The sequence below is a fragment of the Carassius carassius genome, chromosome 40 (genome assembly GCF_963082965.1).
Source record: "Carassius carassius chromosome 40, fCarCar2.1, whole genome shotgun sequence".
NCBI lineage: Eukaryota > Metazoa > Chordata > Actinopteri > Cypriniformes > Cyprinidae > Carassius > Carassius carassius.
In genome coordinates this window covers 14,601,484-14,607,917 of record NC_081794.1, presented here as the reverse complement: position 1 = coordinate 14,607,917, position 6,434 = coordinate 14,601,484, and the positions used below count along the sequence as shown (strand labels likewise).

Here is a 6,434-nt window from a genome sequence, read left to right as displayed (position 1 = left end):
GTCAAAGCAGTGCATCACTCATGCGATATCTGCACCTGAAGGAGATGCAGACTTCATTGTACCTGCTCTGACAGCTGAGTTTTGCTCAGTCAAATCCCTGCACTGTCAAAAAAATGCTTGAGAACATAAGCAGCCGGAGAGAAAAGTACTGGAAGATTGTATTGAAGAATATAAGATCCTCAAATAAGATAGAGCCAGAAGGACCGAGGTGCGGGGAATATTAAGCAACGCCGAGGCTTTATGTAACGCAAGATTGTGCCAGAGCTTCCACCTCAGACATTCTCGGCGCAGTTCCACCTCCAGTCTCTCTCATCTTCCTCAGATTATTTGTGCAATTGGTATAGGAAGAATTTGTCAATAAGCATGGCGCTCTCACCAGCTGGATTGCCTCACGTTGCAGGTTACCAGGGGAACAAAGATTCAGCCGTCTGTTTCTATGGAGAGCAAACACAAACCTCAAGGTTACAGACATTAAAGAGTCTTATTCATGTGGATAGGCTCAGAATATCTGACAGTTCAACTGAGCCTTCTATCTCGATCCTGTCTGCTGTCTTTTTCATCCCCGTACAATCCATCCCCAGAATGACATGAGAGGTGAACAACAGTGAGTTCCCATCGCTGCTCTGTGATGACAAGGCACAACAAATCCCACACCTGAAAAAAAGAAGAAACTATCTGCTCGGATACAAAGCTAAAGTACGGTTTCTGAAAATATCTGTATTCGGTAGATTTCTCAGCTTTTCGCCTTTCCAATAACAATGTTCTCCATCTCACCCAGCCGGAAAAAAGTGATTTCACAGACACAAAGTCTTCACAGGGTACTTAATGCTCGGAGTCTGCTAACAGGCACTGCAAGCTATTCAGAGAACACGTCATGGCATCTAATGAAGACAAAAGCAGAGGTTTGGGGAAGGAAGATGTGGGTGAGGAAAGGTTAATGTTATATTAATGGAGACCTCCGCTGTCCTTGACAAATCATGTGGCCCCTGTGACCCTTTCCCAGACTTGTGCTCACTTCAAGCACTTTATTTTACCCTCAAGTACTACGTTTTTACAAAGTCGCGGTGTCTGCGTGTCAGTTACTTTGTGAATCCCACTGTATAATTCACATATTTAGTTATTCAGCAGGGACTTGGTGTTTGCGTTTGGGATCCACACCGACACTAACGCTGTGTTTGTGGCGAGATCCCAAAACAGCCCAATTTTCAGGATGTTCTGCTGTCAAACCAAAGTCCCAAGACAGATGGGAGCCGGAGATTTTTATTCCTCCCACGGCAGGTTCAAATAAAGTTGAGAATTAGGTTTCTATAATTAGTTGACTCTTTGGAGGCATGCTGCCAAACTGTAAAAGAAACTGTAATTTATAATAGAGGCAACATGAAAAGACTTTAAAGTGATAGCTCACCCAAAAATAAACTTTCTGTCTTTAGTAGCTCACCCTGATGTCGTTCCGAACCCAAGTGACTTTACCTTATGATCAAAATACCTATTTTCGGATCACAGAACAGAACTTCTGTGTGCAATGACAGATCTTAGTGTACATGGCTGTGAAGCTTAAAAGAAAACCATGCACACACACACACACACACACACACACACACACACACACACATATATATATATATATATATATATATATATATATATATATATATATATATATATATATATATATACATACACAGGTTTATACACATCATAATTTAATATATTAAATATTGCTTTTTTTTTTTTTTTTTTTTCCTGTGAGGCAAAGCTGAATATCCAGTCTTTAGTTTTCCATGATCCTTCAGAAATCCTTTTAAAATGCTGAAACTTTTATATTAGTCGATGTTGAAAAAGATTACTGCTTAACATTTTTGTGGAAGTTGTGATGCAGTTTTTCAGGACTGTCTGACGAACAGAAAGTTCAAAAGAACAGCTTTTATTTGAAACGGATTATTTTACTGTCACTTTTGATCAGTTGAATGCATGCAAATTTGTGCATGAAGATTCTTCAAAAGATTCTTCTGTGTTCCACAAAAAAAAATGCAATAAAGTATTAAGAAAGGCAAGATTTATTCAATCAAATTTTTATAAAATGCAATTTTACAAAATGAATCAAAACATTTAAAACCTAAATAAACATTGTTCTTTATCTGTTCTTTATCTATGTTTTCAATCATTTAACTGACTATTTGTATAAGTTGCATTACTACTTAGCTCTATGTAAATCTGACTCTGTGCCACAAATATACTTGATGATCATTATGCAAAATGCCATTTACTCTCAGAATTCAAATCCTTAACATCCACGCTCACTTACAATCTCTCTCCATCTCACACTCAATCCAATTTCTGCAGCACCTAACCATGTGTGATGAAGAGCCCAGGTCAATAAACTTCATTGATAACTCGCAACTAAAATGACAACTGTGGCACAACGTGATGAAAATATCAGCGTATTGCTGCTGTGTTGGAGGTTTCTGACAGTGCCACATCAGTCACCCTCATCTCAGATCTGTTACTCAAAAATATAATCTTGTTTCCTCGCATCAATCCGGGTGTAAAGTAGGCCGCTGTGATCAAAATTAAGCTGTTGACATGACTGCTCAACTTCCCTTTCCAGCTCTCAGACTATCGGGTATACACCAGCAAATACAGACAGACATAGCACAGATGGATTGTGCTAAACACCACAGCAAAACTGTCAGTGCATGCTACAATAATAAACTTGCCTTATGAAATTATCAGTTAGAAAAGTGCAATCGCAAAATCTCTGCAATTTGTTGGAAAAACATTTTCATGAAAACAATGTCCTGCTCATGAAGGCCTCTTAACATTACACATTTAAGGCAGCCCAATAACCTGACTCACACAAATTAGCCCAGTACAACTACTCGACAAGATTAGACATCTGAAATCACAATGAAGACACTGAATATAAGCCAAAAATACCCAGATGATAGATTTTTACAACAGATCCTTTTTGACCACTGACCCATAGAGTGCACAGTAAAAAACTGTAAGCATTCTAAACCTTTCCAGAAATGTTGTAATGTCCTCTTCAGTCCAGCATGTCGCCAGAAATGAAGGGTAAGTATGCCAAATAATGTCACTGTAGTTTCAGACAGCTACAATGAAAATGCCCGAAAAACATACAAATACAAATATTTCAGAGGTGTTTATTAAAAACTTAGGTATAGGTCCCCTATGTGTTGATTTTTGTGAAAATGTGAAAACATTTTTGATGTTTGTGTCTGTATCTTGGGGTTCTTTAAATCTAGTGCATTCAAAATGTGATTCAAACAAGTTACAAGTGTCTGCTATCAAATGGCATAGCTGCTATCTTTGCAGCATGAACAGAAAATGGGTTAGTTTCAAACACAAGGAGTGAAATGTTACAAATCCAACTTAGTTGTAACATACCCTGGGGTAAGATGTAACAATGATATCCACCGGTTTGAAATGTAACGTTATGCAATAAGGATTATGACAAATAACTGAATAACGTGCATAAGTCTGTGTGTTTAAGCATGTTTGTTAATGTCAGACACAGTAATTGACCACTCTTCCAAGACCTAGGCATACTGAAATTCAAAGAAAACATTTAAATAAAACAAAAAAATAGCTTGGAGTAAGTTATAAAATGTTTTATTTATGTTACAACTAACCCCGCGACTTGCTGCTACATCTAACCCAGAGTTTTGCAGACATGAACTACTGTAGCTCACCTTAGGGCTAAAAGCCAAAACATTAGCACTAACAATTTGCATGAAAAACATCTACACAGACACAAAATGAACAAAATTGAACATTGATGAGTTTGACTACAAAGCAGGGACTACATCACAAAAATAAATGAAGTATAAAAAGTTCAATTTTACCTCAAAATAAGCTTTTCTCCTCTAAACTGTTCTGCCTGCCACAGGGCACAACTTTCTAGCGTTTGGAATAAGCACTAAAATGAGAATGTGTGAAGTGAATTAGGTGGTTTGTAACTTGTTCCTTAACTGAGAAATAGGTTGTGTTAACTGACCTATGTTACAACCATCTCCGGTCTCCCCCAACTAGCTATAGCCTAAGAACAGAAGCAACAAAAAAAGGTAGGCCTATGGTAAAAGTTTTTGAAAAAATAAATTCTGACATTGACTGGGGCATAAAACCTGAATGTGACCTAAATTTGTAATACTGTATATTATCACCTAGTACATCAGTTATTATTAATAATAGTAGTAGGCTAGTATTGTTATTAATATATATTTTTATTAGTGTTTATATGACCTAATATAACTTCTATGATTGTAACCGTTTCCGTAACTTGTAATCCCGCTTGTTTCCATTCCCGCCATTAATGGCTGAGGCACTGGAAAGATGAATGAGCCATGTGCCTTAGAAAATCATTTTTAGCATCTCGGCTCTGAACATGTACCCAACTAAAACGAGCTAGAGTACAAGTGGAAAGTTAAGTGTGAATGGATGGGAGGTTCTCTTTCTATATCAATTTATATGTAAATCACACTAAATTACCCACCATATGTCAGTCCTCATTTACAGTTCTCCCGAATTCATCTATGCAGGAGGGCGGCTGAATGAGGATCTATCATCAGCTGGATTGCTATAACGTCTGTTTGGCAGGCCAAGAATGAAGCAATGAGGCCATCTGGAATGACTGCACTCCTTATACACCACCCTCATGTGGCTTTAAGTAGAATCAACGGGGGTCTGGGGTGGTTTGGGTTCGTGATCACCTGTGAAACCATACGGAAAATTCTCTGTCTCTTTCGGCTTATTCCCTTTATCAGGGGTCGCTGCAGCGGAGTGATCCCCAGAACTGATATGGCATGTTTTAACACCGGATGCCCTTCCTGCCGCAACCCAGCACTGAGAGTACACTAACTTGTGCCCATACTGAAAATTCTATGCCCGAAAATTGGAAAATTCACAAGGACTGAAAATAATTTTGTCCCTTTTTGCTCAAATTTAAGAAATATATCTTTACTGATATCAGAAAATGTGAAAGTTTGTGCGATCATACTTGTTGTATGCTAAAGTCGACTCACTTAAAAATGTTTTAAACGAAAACACAAAAACCTGTCAAATACAAACTCTCAAATACAAAATTTTTCTCCAAACCAAGTCATACTAAAGTTTGCGTCTTAGTGTACAGGAGCAACAACATTTCACTTTTTGGTGTGTCTTGTGCCTTTGGAGCAGACTTCATCTGAGAACTATAATAATTTAATGAAGTCTCTAATGAAAGGAAATCAAACACTAAAAATACCTGCTTGTTATTGGTTCTGTGCACTCTACCTGCTACAACTCAGACAAATAAATGATGCGGAGAATTAGAGCACAAAAAAAAAATCACTGTGATTTACAATATATGAGGTGACCTGAATAAAGCAGCTAGAGTACAAATGTGATTAAAAGCAAAAGGAACAGATAGACGAGAAATTTGTGTAATTTACAAAAGACCTTTTACTTGCTGATATATTTCCTGCAGTTTCTCCCCAGAGCTTTTAGAACGCAATGAGAATTGCATAATGCTTTTGTGATGATTGACTTATATTCTGCCAAATTAATCAAGTATAACAAATAACAGGGTTTTTTTATACGCAAAATACTTATTTACAGAAGCGATGTGTATTAAAACTGAAAAAGGAGGAAAGAGCAAGATCTGTAGTGACAATAAAGTTACAGTCACTATGAAGGAGGCAGTACTTCACACTACCTTTTGGCAGCTACCTCATTTAATCCTTACTTTAAGCCCTGGTAAAAATAGAGAATGGAATAGAAACTATCTAGTACTGTTGGAGAGATTAGTAGAGGATTATTTATCCATTTAGTCAGGTAAGGGCATATTATGTTAGAAGGAAGGATGTGGAAATACGAGCCCTGAGTGTCATGTCCCTTTAGTTGATTGCTAAGATCTACATGATAAACTAGATTGCAGATTCATATTGGTGTTCAAGGAATAGTTCACCCATATTTACTCACCCTTAGGCCATCCAAGATGTAGATGAGTTTTTTTCTTCATCAGATTTAATTTAGAGAAATTTACATCACTTGCTCATTAATGGATCCTCAGCAATGAATGGGTGCCATCACTTGTTAAGTTAAAAAGTGTTTGTAGAAAACAAAACTTACATTTTTAACTTCACACTGTTGTTTTCAGCTACAATCCAGCTCCTCTGTCCAATTTATTGCTTTTTCCAGTGAATAATTGGCTCATCCGAATCAGGTGAGAAATATGCACAGATCAAGCACTGTTTACAATCACATTGCTTTTCACTTTACAAGACGTTAAATGATGGACTGGAGTTGTCTGGATTACTTTTGGATTATTGTAATGTTTTTCTCAGCTGTTTGAACTCCAATTCTGATGGCACCCATTCACTACAGAGGATCTATTGGGCAGCAAGTGATGTACTGATAAATTTCTCCAAGTCTGT

The 6,434-nt window shown here is 37.4% G+C and overlaps 1 long non-coding RNA gene across 1 annotated transcript; it reads right to left on the bottom strand.

Annotated features, from left to right (window-relative positions):
* Positions 1 to 663: 663 nt before the first annotated feature.
* LOC132122654 (uncharacterized) lies at positions 664 to 4,809 on the bottom strand. The gene is made up of 3 exons (XR_009426419.1): positions 4,514 to 4,809; positions 3,867 to 3,940; positions 664 to 881 (listed from the first exon to the last, which is right to left on the bottom strand). It is a non-coding gene; the product is annotated as an uncharacterized LOC132122654 (long non-coding RNA).
* Between the last annotated feature and the right edge of the window lie 1,625 nt (positions 4,810 to 6,434).